Source organism: Fukomys damarensis, unplaced genomic scaffold, assembly GCF_012274545.1.
Source record: "Fukomys damarensis isolate Sample0158 unplaced genomic scaffold, DMR_v1.0_HiC HiC_scaffold_5, whole genome shotgun sequence".
Taxonomy (NCBI): Eukaryota; Metazoa; Chordata; class Mammalia; order Rodentia; family Bathyergidae; genus Fukomys; species Fukomys damarensis.
Window position 1 is genome coordinate 73,243,851 of NW_022900917.1, and position 13,126 is coordinate 73,256,976.

General features: G+C 45.1%; 1 long non-coding RNA gene across 1 annotated transcript; it reads right to left on the reverse strand.

Annotated features, from left to right (window-relative positions):
- Positions 1–8,434: 8,434 nt before the first annotated feature.
- Positions 8,435–11,980, reverse strand: LOC104875391. The gene is made up of 3 exons (XR_784045.1): positions 11,828–11,980; positions 9,890–10,010; positions 8,435–8,499 (listed from the first exon to the last, which is right to left on the reverse strand). It is a non-coding gene; the product is annotated as an uncharacterized LOC104875391 (long non-coding RNA).
- Positions 11,981–13,126: the final 1,146 nt, after the last annotated feature.

The following is a 13,126-nucleotide window of genomic DNA, read 5'->3' on the forward strand; positions in this document are numbered from 1 at the left end:
AAAATATGGCTTCTCCCAACAAAGGACAGGCTTCTTCCCATCATGCCTCTTCTCCAGCCAAAAGAGTAGTAACCTGATACTTGCGACCTCCTAGCAGCCAGTGATGTCACAAGCCCCAGCTTGTGATGCCATAGGCTCCTCAAATCCCTTCGTACCACCATACTCAACTCCACCCCAGCTGCTGCTAACCCCACCCTGCTCCTATAAAAGAAGCTCCCTGTTCTGCCATGTTGCTCTCTCTCTCTCTCTCCTTTGTTCAGAGACAGCCCGGCAGCTCCTCCCCATAATAAAGGCTTATTATGGTTCTGGTCTGGTCCTGGTTTTCAGCTTTTTACCTAACACATACGTGTGCTTGAACTGAAGATGGAGGAAATATGCAAGCTTTAATATAAACTCAAAAGAAAATATGAGAACATTTGTGAACACTTATAATTACTCTCATATGTGAATTTTAAAAATAGTTTAAAGGCACTATTTCTGGGGAATGTGCTTGGGAGTAGGGAAGAGGAGTAAATGATCTCAATCTTTCCTAATGTTCTGGCCAGGGTTCTACCTAGACCTTAGGACATCTGACCATTCCCTGCCTCGACCACTTCTGGCTGCACAAAGACCTCCAACTTCAGAACTAGAAACAAAGTGCCAGCCCCCATGTTAGAGAAACGGTCCCAGCCAAATGCGCCTAAGCTGGGTGGGATGTAATTGGATCATGTTAGGTAAAGATAGTTCTGGATGCACAGTGAAGTGAGGTAGGAGGAGGAGAACCCGGAAATCAAGGAATCTAATAAGGAGGTCCTAGCACAAGGCTGAGCTGAATTCACAGGACGTAGAAACAAGGATGCTATGGAGAGGGAGGGATTTCTGAACAGTGTAGCAATTAAAGTTGTCCGAACCCATTTCTACAGGAAAGTAAGGTATTGAGAGTGATTGCTGACTGGGCCCGTGGCATCTGAAATGAAATCCAAGATACTGGAGGAGCCTGGAAAGTCCCAAGTTAGTGACCGGGGCCCCTCCACAGGTCAAGACTCGGCCCAAGCTATGCTAGTTAGTAACAATCCAGGCTATTTGAAGGATGTATCCCCGTCTCTCAAGTGCCCAACAAGGACACCTGGCCTGTAGCTGTCCTTCAGCACAGGCTTTGCTGAGCTTAATTGAAATAGAAAGTGTGCCGCATTGAATCAACAAGTTCGTTTCCTCTAATTTTCCCTCCCTGGCAGGGGAGGGAAAAGAAGGCCATTGTCTGGCAGTGACATTGATCGTTTTGATCCAGGCCCTTAGGGCAGCAAATCAATATTTGAAAGGGGAAAATGGAAACGAAGGAGAAAAGGGGAAGCAGACTCACTTTCCGTTCAGAAGCAATGCTTGCTCCCACTCGGGTTCCCGTAGGTGTGTGTGACCACCACGTGTATCACCACATTCCCAGCTGCAACAGCTGCTGGCCATGGCCACGCCGGGATCCTCTCACCAGGAACACACTTCCCGGGCTGGCTTGACCCTGTGCTGATGTGCAGGCCTGCCCAGACAAGCATGCTCTCCATAAAGATACACATCTCCTGGAAGGAAGGGGAGCTTGGCTGGGACACAGTCTCCAGTAGCTATTTCTGCCTGCTCCTTTCTTTGTGTGGCTGCCATATGAAAGCCTAAGTCCATTTAAAAAATTCTTGCTCAGGGTAGAGTTCTTCCTGTTATCCTTTTGACTCCCGGAGAGTTGCTGCTTGGGCTGGGGAGGCAGCAGCATCTGGCCAGGGGCAGCAGGGCCCAAATCACTGGGTCACCATCAGGTGAAGGAGAAAGAGACACGAGGCCCACTGGGGTGGCCTGGAGAGCATCAGCTCCAGCTGTCAGCTCAGCTCTCTGCTTGGCAAGTAATTGCACTGTCGCTGAAGGGTATGGGGCTCAAGCGCCTCTCAGGATTGATTTTCTCTCTCCTGGCATCTGTAGATCGCGAGAAGTTAATGCGAATGACTAGTGTGTCTCTCTGAGGGAGGCTGGGCTCCCATTTGCAGAAGGATGCTGTAGCACAAAGCTATAGCAGACTTGCAGGTCTAGAGGAAATGCACCAGCTCACATCCTCACTCTCCCAAGTCATATATTCATCCAGGGTGCTTGGAGTGCTCACTTTGTGCCAGGCACGGGGAATACAGAGGTAAAATATGGCTGCAAATGGGCAGAAAGCTATTTATTTGTCCATCACTCACAGTATCTAGGACACAAGACACTTCTTTTCTTGAAGCTACCATGGCATAATAACCATAGTGGATTTTCCAGACCCTGTTCTAAGCAGTTAAATGTATTTTGCTTTTAAACTTCATAACTAAACTTGTGAGGGAGCCATGTTCAATTTTCATTCTACAGAAGAGGAAACTCAGGCTGGTGCTAAAAAATCTTTCAGAAATTGCCTGGCCACTCGGCTCCAAAGCTCACCCCTCTGCTTACACATAGTGCTACCTACTTTCATCCAAAATGAGGCCAGGGATGCCTTCATTCAATCAACGGTCACTGTGCAGATAACCTGGCGGTGATGCAGTTGCTGTGCTTTCCACAGGGCTGGTACCTGGCAGGCCCTCATCCAGGGTGCGATGCTGTTCTTGAGAGGTTGTTTCAAACTTAATCTGGCCCAGACCCAGGCGTCTGGGACAAAGGCTCTTGGCTGAGGCCCTGCAGCCCCTGTCCCACTGCCAGGAAGCATGCTATACCCTAACATCCGCATCACCTCCATCGCCCTCTGTCCTTCTTCACTGAAGGAAAATGAAACCCAGGCCTCATGTCAGATTTATGAAAGCTGGAGCTGTTCTCCTTTCCAGCTCTGTGTCTCCAAAGGGTCTGGAATGGTGCAGCTATTAAATCTAAGTAAGGCACTGGACAGAGCTGTGTACCCTTCCAGCCTCTCTCTGCATGAAATGAGGTGCCACATCGCCTTCCTGGGGAACCGCAGTGGTGGGCATTTTCTTCTCTGTTGCTTAGCAGAGGAGCATAGGGCAGGGAGGGCAGTGACTGGTTGTCCAGTACAGCATCAGCCCTGGAAGGAGCTCTGTCGCCAGGTCCAAAACTCCTTTGCATACTGTGGGTAGCAAGAGGTGGCTGGCAGGGTGGGGTGTGGAGCCAATCTCCAAACCCACTTCAGGCTCTGCTGCCCTCACCCACGTCTGTGGTCTCTCAGCTAAATCGTTGCCACATGTGCTCCTTGGCACCAGCCCTGAAGACCACCCAGATGCCGAGGCAAATGTGAAATGCAGCCCCTGACTTCAGCCTGGAGCGGTGCCTGGCGGAGCCAAGCACACCCTGTGGTCTCCCTTCGTGCTGGGTCCTCTCCCGGGTGAGCATCCTGCACTTAGAGCAGCAGGACCTTCAGGGGCTGTTGGGAGCTCCTACAGCACAAGCACCTACCACCTGGCTGACACCAACTGGGATGCTGGATCCTGGGGATTCAATGCCTGTCTTCAAAGCTGAGTGAGAAAAAGGATTCTTGTCAACCAGGAAAGTTTTTTTTTCTTTCTCCATAAGAAAACTTGTGCTTTTTAAAGTTATCATCTTGAAATCCTTTCATAAAGGGAGTTCTCACCCTAATATGTTCCTTTCCATAAACCCTAATATATGTACTTTGGATTTGTTTCATGCTGCATTTAATTACTGTGGCCCAGACAAGCTCCACAGGTAACAGAGACCTTTATGTAAAATTCAGCCCTTGCCTTCCTTGCTGGTTGGCCATGATCTTGGGACAGCCACCCAACCTTTTACCCTTACTCGTAAGCGAGGCAATGATCTAAAATGAGGAGACACCACCAAATATGGATTAAGCATGCAATAAATGACAATTATTTTTTGGCAGGGTTGGGGGGGTTGCGTGTAGTTTTCTTCTCAGGAAAATTTAAATATTGGCCAAAGTGCATCCTTGTGGGGTTGTTGAGGATGTAGATCCCTGGATAAGTTAAAATGTTATTTATTTATTCACTGGACACATGCTTTCAGGTATCTACTAGAACTGTGTGCTCTGTGAGGAAGCGAGAGATTGCAGAATAGTATGATGATTACTTTATGGAGTGAACAGAAAGCAGAGTGGGCACGGGAAGTGTGCCTTTGTCTCTTCAGAGAGGCTGACTTGGCTTTGCAGAGCCAGTGTACAGAACAGCTAATGCATACTGAATTCTGACCAAGTGCCAGACACTAAGAGGCATGGGAGACAAATAAGTACAGGAGGAGGGTGTGGTTGGAGGAAGGAACAGTGGATAACAGCAGAGAGGAACTGAAGTGAGCAGGCCCAGGGAAAACTCTGTGGTTAGTCTCAGATATTAATAACTGTATTACTGCAGAACTATGGGAATGGCTCATACAAATGATCCAGGAGTGCCTTTCATTTTAGCTTTAGTCCATAGCATAAGGCTCATAAGCAGCGAGGGGTTTGGGGTAGTGTCAACTCGATAGTTTTGGGGTCTGAGCAGGGACTGATGGAGCACATTTCTGAGTGTGTCTGGGTAGGTCATGGAGGCATGGTCTTGGGGACTATGTCTGGTCCTCATTGGCTTCCTCTGTGGTGCCGTTCCTTTCCCTGCTTCCCAGCCACCATAAACTAAGCAGCTTTGCTGCACCACACCCGTCCTTCTCCATGATGTTTCTGCTCTGGAGCCAGATGACCATGGACTGAATCCTTAAAATGTGAACTGAATTAAATGTCTCCTTTTTAAGCTGTATATGTCCAGCAATAGGGAAGCTGGCTAATACAATCTGGGTGGTAGTGCTTCTTACTGAAATGCTCATTTCACTATGGGGGGGTTCTTTTTTCCCAGTGTCACCTTGTACTAAGTGTACTTAATACTCAGGCAGGGCCCATGGATGTTAGCTGCCCTGCACTGTGCAGATAGCTCCACACGATTAGGCTGCCTGAAATCCAGGGAGAAAATCTTTGGGCCATGCTGTGGAGTCCCTTCCCTGTCTTTACACCTATCTCCAGGCCCTCCAAGGTGTGTGGAACTGAACTAACAATTCTTTTTGTTGTTGTTGCTTTTTAGGTACCAGGGATAGAACTCTGGACATTGCACTTGTGAACCACTGAGCTAAATCCCTGGCCCTTGAACTGACAATTCTTGGGATCCAAGACTCTTTCCCAGCTACTCAAGTCAAATAAGAGGTCGTAAAAAGCGGACTTTTTTTTTTCCTGTGAATGATGTTTGGCCTCAGGATCTTTTTTGTGTTCTTTGGGAGTAGCAGGAATACTGCAGGAAGTGAGCTCTGCTACCCCACCCCTGCCACTGTCCTGACTTGGGCCTTCCCCGCTTCCTTCTGGATCCTCAATAGCTCCCAACTTCACTAACTCTTCTTTTCCTGCCCAAGATATCATCTTCCTCCAGGACAGTGGGATTGTCATCCCTTTTGCTCTCCCCAGGCCCCTCTAGAAGGCAGGACAACCCAGGACTTAACAGCATTGCCTTACGAACCAGGTGGTTGAGCTCCTATCCCTGTCCGGCTGCTAATTGGCTGCGAGGCATCAAGCAGCTCACTTCATCTTTTGAGTCAGTTCCCTCATCTGTAAAAGCCACCTCATTTGTGAGATAGAAATTTGTATACTTAGTTGAGGGGTTAAACATTGAGATCCAATGGCAGGTCTAATATGTGTGGTGCTGAATGCAAGCAGTGTTTTGAGGTTCTGTAGCAATCTTTCTAAAAAATGGAAATATCAATTGTTTGTTTCGGGGACAGGCCTGTAGGTAGAAGCACTGCCAACACTACTGTGGATTGTTGTGTATGTTGTTGGATGAAGAAAGCTCTGAATTTCAATTAGAGATTAGCAAAAGGAGGAAAAAGAAAGAAAGAAAGAAAAAAGAAAATCCGCTTTTTATTTTCTGTTTTCTTTCATCCAGTTCAGCAACCCCTCCCTCTTAAATTCTGAAATCCTACAAGGAGACTTGGGCATCCTATACCCCATCAGGACTGGAGCACAGCAAGTGGCACCAGCCAGCTACAGAGCAGGGCGACTACTCCAGTACCAACAGGAGCAGGTGTCACTGGGCGTCTTTGGAAATTGCGTTCATCAAAAGTATTCCAGAGCATCCTTGGAAGAATGACATGATATAAACCAAAAATGGAGCCAAAAGTCCATTTGCAAAAAAGTGGGGAAGGGGTACGGGAGAAACCAGCTCTGTAGAGCAAACTTGGGCAGAACAAGAGAAAAAGAAGAGAGGAGCTCCTCTCTAACTCTAACTGGCTCTGACAAATCCAGCTTTGGTGCCTTTGTACAAAAAGCCCCCCCCCCCTTCCTGGCCAGCCCTCCCCAGGCTCTCCAACAATCCCATGCATTATCAGAGCCTATGCCTGGCCTTTCTTGTACTTGTGTGTTCGTTGTCAGCTTTGTTAATTAAACTGTGTGTTCTGAAGGCAGGATGCTCTCTTTTTATATCTTCTTAAGCTCTGGAAACTTGTTTCAGGACACCTCTTGGAGGAAACAAATGAGTAAAACACTGTAGGTAACATGACCACTAAGATTTTTGCAGCCCATGATTCTGAGAGAGGATTGCTTAATACCATCAGGAGGTTAAGCCCTGTCCACAGTCCGGTTGATAGGAGGGGCACAGCCACTGTTTGAGTTTCACCTGTGTAAAATGTGGTGGAGAAATGACGATATTGCTTTCAGACTCTCATGTCAGACTCCTTCACTAGTCTTCAGGAGGCAAATCTTCCCTCTCTGAGGGTGGATTTGAATATTTATAAATAGACATAATTCATTCTGAACTGCTTCTCATAAGATGGGAGAACAGGCTCTGGAGCGCCATTTGTGGAACCCCCAAATGAAACGGAGGCTGTGTGTGAGGGCACAAAACTGATTTTCTCGGTTGGCTTGTAAACCAGCTACACAGGTAATTTCCCTGAAACCTTCCCATCAGGTTTTGAGCAAAAACAGGATCATAAAAATAAGCCTGTGCTTTAGCAGGAAAACAGGGGGATGCTGTGGCAAGGCCAGCTCTCACTGAGGGCTGGTTCAGGGCATAAAACAAGTCCAGCATGTGCAGGGGACTTAAAGTTTTGAGGGAGTTTTGCACTTGTTATCTCTTTGAACTTCACAGTAATTTTGTAAAATACTACTGTAGGAACAGGAGACACTGTAGGTAGGGAAAAGAAAGGATGAAGGCCTAACTGAGCTTTATTAAAAATTAATAAGGCAGTTTTGAACTCCACAACCAGACTCCAACAATTAGAAGGGCAAAGACAGCAAGACTCTGAGGAATTAGAAAGGCAAAGGCAGCTAAACTCAAGCAATTAGGAAGACAAAGACAAAGAACTCAAGACAGGAAAGTTTCTAGGAAGCTCAATTAACATAAAATCACAAATTTCCATCTTCACTTAATCCTTCAGCCTAAACTACTTGTCCATAAGGCCCCCACCCATACTCTCTCCCTCCACTAAAGGTCAGGGAAAGGCCCCATGGCTGGAAGAAATACAAGCTTAGGATAAAAGATGAGCCAGGGAGCCAACCAGATTCCAAAAGCCTACAAGGGACAAATAAAAGAAGCTGCAGAGAAAAAATACTCACTTTTGAATTCTCCCTAGTGTTCAGAATAGCTGTCTGTCAACTTTCTCTTCCTCCTTCCCCACCTTCAAATAAATTGTCTTCTTTCATTTTAAATTGCTTCTTTAGTTCCCTACCATTTCTGGGTTTTGGATTTCAGGGAGTCGCATGTTCCAGCAGAGCAGTGGCATGGTGAGGTAGATGAAAGAAAATGAGCTGAAACAGGAGCACCCCAGGCAAAGACTTGTCAGGGAAGGAGTTGCCTGACTGCCTGAATAATGGAGAGAGAGGGCGAGACTAAATGGGGAGAGGTTTATATAGGGTGGTGCAGTGGGGAGAGTATTTTGAGATTTGAGAATTGGTCAGGTTGTTGGGCAGGCAACAGAACAAAGGGTGATTTGAAGGGGAAGATCACGTGGGTAGCAGGGTAGAACAACAAGTTAGGTTTTGCTTTTCCACAGAGGAACTGGCTCATTTCAGTAAGCAGGAACCATTTTAGAAATGGGAGCCATTTCAGAATGTAGGACCTTTGGCAGAGAACTCTATCAGTACAGCAGTGGCTTCCTGTCCATCCCTCCATTTTATAGTGTGGCATAGCATGGCATGGTGTACAACGTTCCCCAGACATTACACGAGGAACAATATTTTGGGCCTCCTTTAGCAGGTGAGGAGATGGAGGGAGCTTGATGATTTGCCAAAGGTCACAGGGATAGAAGGGATCAGAGTCAATAAATTGCACCATTAAGGAGCACCACCAAAGCACACAGGCACAAACTTCTGGGCTGCTAGTGATCCTCACCAAAGCAAACAGACGGGATGTACACATTGCCTGAGAGTCCATCCTGTGCCACACTTTGCAAACCTGATACAAGAGGTGAAGTAAGCCACGTCACCTGGGTGTGCACCCTAGCTCTACAACTAGTGGGTATGCCACTCACCTTCTCTAGAAGCTGGATGACCACTCATAGAGTGTTGTAAGGTACTGACATAGGTGGAATCTATACCTGGTTAATAGCAAGAAGATAGAGCTAATTAGTATTTCTTTTGAACTTTTCAGTACCGTGGCATGTCTGTAGCATTATTCTCTGCATTACAGGTGGGAAAACTGAGGGTAAGTAATTTTCCTAAAGTCCCATAACTGAGACTTGGAACTAGGTCTCTATATGCAACAATGAACCACATTGCACATCTAGATCAGTGTGCTATTTTCTTTCTTTCTTTCCCCATTAAGTTTACTGCTACATTTAAAGCAAACAATGCAGTTACATTTATCATTGGGATCTTGTACCACTATATGATATATCTTGGTTCTTGTTTTTTCCCCTACCCTTACCCTCCCTTCATCCCCTTCACCCTTCCCTACAGTGTGCTATTTTCAAATTGTGCTCACTGATTGGCAGGTAACAATGTGCATGTTAGTTATTTTGTGGGTATAGGCAGCAATTCCCTTCTTTTGCTTTAATATGTGTCCTAGAAAATATACCTGAAAGTCCATGTTCAAGTCATAGCCTGTCTGGTGTCATCAAGGGTGGCCATTCTCAGAGGACTTTAAAATACAGTTGAATCCCAATTACAATTTGCCTTATAATAATATTCAAGAGTATGATTTTGGAGCCTCAGAAACATTTTTTGATTTTGTTTATTTCCTTCATAATTAAATATGTATTCAATGCTCTTGAGGCTCAAGACCCTCAATGTAGAGCAAGCCTAATGACTTGACTTGCCTTTGTGTTGCACATGTCTGGAGTTTATGAGCCCCATGTTTTTCACTGTTAGTGTTAGTTTATCATTCTTTCCATGCAGTTCATTTTCAGAAAACAATGACTACAATAGAAACATTCAATTAATTGAACAAATAACCATTGCTATACAAATATGGCCACTCTGCCAGTGTTGAGTTGTCTCTTGGGCCATTTCATCGTGGAATAGCTTGAATTACTCATCCACAGCACATTGTAAAAGTATGGCTTAAATACATGAAAGAGAGGCACTAGTTTATGAGATGGTAGAGGTAAGGGTGAGTGAATGAGAGAGGAATGTTTTGGTACTTAGAAAAAGTCATTGTTAGCAAAGCACCCGATTTTGTTCTGCTATAAAGTATGCTGTAGGTTAAAAATGCTTTGCCAAGAATTGCACATAAACTAGCTGGTTGAAAATTTTAAGATTCTTGAGTTGCATGTCATGGAAGACCCAATTATTGGTGAACTCAAATAGCCAAGATTCTTCTTTTCTTCTTTGTTCTCTTTGTTTTCCTATGAATAACGTATGGTTTCCTTGCCTCATCAAGATTAGGCTTTGGCAATACGATCAGTTTTGGCTAATGGTATGTGGCCGGAAGCGGCTATGTGACCTCAAGCTGAGGTCTTCCCCCAGCTCTTAGGAACCTCCTCTTACCAACATGAGAGGAACGTACACCGAGTAGCATTCCTCCCTTTGGTCTGGGTCCTGGAGCAAAAGTCGATGAAGAAGTTGTGAACATAAACAGAAGTCTGGGTTCTAGCCTGGACCAGTTGACCTGAGAGCAATATAAACATTTTTATGGAAGTCACTAAAATTTGGGAATCATTTATGCAGCATTATCATAGAAGTGGCATAACTTATTATGGTTTGGGTATAGATGTCCTCCCAAAGCCTCACGAGGTCATTGGCGGGTGAATCTAGAGTGTGTGATGCTAGGATTAAGGATGTGTGGTTACTAAACCACTTTGTGTGAGTGATTGGCTTGGCACCACCCTACTAGTCTGCATAAGACAAAAGGATCAGAAAGACGCTCTTAAGTCTCTTGTTACTTTTGCTGCTTCTGTTGCCATGAACTTTGCCCCTCTGCCACTGTGCCTTGAAGCTTGCAGATTATGGACTGAAACCTCTGTGAAATGTAAGCCAAATAAACCTTTCTCCCTGTAACTTGAGGTGTCAGGGATTTTGTCTCAGCAATGAGAGAAAAGTAATTAATGCAACTTCAGCTAGCTGATCAGAATTAAAATATTGGCTCACGTGTAACAGATCTGCTTTATGCTAAAAACTCAAGTTATGTTGCTTTTCTCTAACCATCTATCCATTCTCATTTTTTCTCCCTATTTCTTTCTCTCTTTCCTTCTCTCTCTCTATTTATTCACCCATCCATCCATTTTTCACTCAGTCATGACAGCCTCTCTTTGTATTTTGACTTCATTCTGTTCTTATAGAGGAAGATTGTTGCCATGCATTTGCTAATATGTAATTTACAGAATACTATCTGAGATGTCTGAGAGAAAGACAGGTCCCCTGGTCTATACTTAATTTAATAAAGAATATCTCCTATATTTCAATTTTAGAATTTTACATGCATTTTTTAGCAAACAAACAAATGAAGAAAAAAATACTATGAGAAGTTGTGCTAATACAGAAATCCTTAACATATTTGTTAGTGAATTTTTTTTAATTTTGAGAAACATTGATTTTTTTTTTTGTAGTATTGGGAATTGAACCCAGGGCCTTCTGCATGCTAGACAAGTGGTCTACAATTGAGCTACACCCTCAACCCTAGTATGACTTGTTTAGTGTAGCATTTCCCAAGTTATTTCAAAAGTGTTCTGATTGCTCAGATCTATTGGTAACTTCTTGGTGTACACTTGGAGGAAATTGTGCTACACTGGGGAGAGTTCTGACTTGGAAGTTGAGGACCTACAACTAGGCTCCCCTACAAATTTATACTGCATTGCTTCCTTCGGGAAACCACTTCCCCTTCTTGGTCTTAGATGTTGTTCACAAAGGAAAAGTGTTGGATTAGTTGGCCTTCTGAAACTCTACTGGGGTCAACAATCTGTAACCTCAGCAGTAGACCATATTTCATGGAAGAATGCCATGATATGCCATGAAAAACAATGGCTAGCTGTTCACCAGGGAAGCTCCGTATAGAACTATGGAAAAGCATTCAATTAGCTCTTCATTTAAGGTTCAGATATGGTCCACACATGCAAAGTAAGTAGTAGGATGGTAGGCACTTGAAAGGGGCAGATTTAGGTTATCCAAATGTCCCATGGATGTGGAGTCCACGCCTAGTCTGAGCACACTCAATTTCTCTTATGCCTCTGTCCACATTCTCCACAGCTCCTTCCTTCAAATCTCTGTATCCACCTCTCCCACCTCTCCCACCCCTAATCCCTCTTTCTCCTGTGTGCAACTTCTGCAATGTGTTGTTGATTATTTCGGTGGCAGTCAGTTTAGTTGTTGGGTGGGTCAGGGGAGGGAGGAAATTCTGCTTTGAATTTTGTATTAGTCAGGATGCTTTTGGTGGCAGAAGCAAAACCCTGACTCAAGCTGGCTTAAACAATAGGGAACTGATTATCTCACATATCAGGAATTCCAGGGGGAGAGCAGATCCAAGGCTGGTTGAATCATCCATTCTACAGTGACATTCAGGACCAGTTTCATCTTTCTGCTCTGCTGTCATCCCTTGGTATCTTTCTCAGGCTGGTATCAAGCTGGCAGCCTCAGTTCTGAGCAGCAAGCTGGACAGAAAGAAGGAGTCCTTTGCTTTCTCTGATTCTTTCCTAGAAGCAAATTCATGTTCCCTCAAAAGCCCTTGAGCCACAGCCCACCATGGAAGACTTCTGCTCATGCATCATTGGCCAGAATTAGGGAATGACCATTTTCAACCCATCACTGGCAGAGAGAATAGGATTGCCTGTAGACTAATAAAGCTCATTCCTGGAACTGAGGGGGAAGTCCACCACCACTGAGTATGATGTGGAAGAGATAGAACAAAACCCAGTTTTGTTAGAAAGGAGGAAAGAGGAACCAATGCTAAATGGACACACAGAATAAAGATCTCAAGAGCAGAAAGGGGAAAGTAACATCTCTGAGCTACAAACATTAACCTATTGCTAAAACTTCTGTACCATATTGTGCTAAAAGAATGTCAGTTTCCTTCCCAATCCTGATTTCCATGACAAAGAACTTCTCTTTTCTTCAGCATTTTCACACACAGCCAACCTCCAGGAAAAGTGGTTGGAGCTGAGAGGGAGCTTGGTCTATCCTGTTTTAATGAAGAATTCTCCTTATGCCACACATAGTCCCCACATCTTAACAGTCTCACCTGCTCACTTCCTGTCTGGGATAGCAAGGCTAAGGAGTCTGCTCCACATGTGATATCTCTCTCTGGTATGTTGGCTTTTGCCTCCCTGAGGGAGTAAGGGCAATATGGTCCTTATTCCTGTAAACCGTAAAATATGACACCAAGTAGCTGCATAGTAGAGGCTTGCATCACCAGCCCTGTGGACAGGCCGATGAGAGTTGGGCTCTGACCTCTGCCACCCCTTAGAAACGGAATCTTGGGCCAATGATTTAACCTCTTTCTTCCTCAGTTTGCATCTGTGTAGGAGAGATTACTATTATAACAATTCCCACTGCCTAGAATTATTGAGAAGAGAGAGCCCCTAAATGCTTTGCTACAGTGCCTCATACAGGAAAAGTACATAATAGCTATTGATTTTTCAGATTATAAGAATGGAGATACTGGCCTGCCTGCCTGCCTGCGATCACCGGCGGCGTGCGCGCGAGCTCCCGGCCTGCGCGACAACAGAACAGGAAGGCCCCAAAGACCCCAGAGGGGTTTTTTTTTTCAGCTGCCTGCCTGCCTGCCTGCCTGCG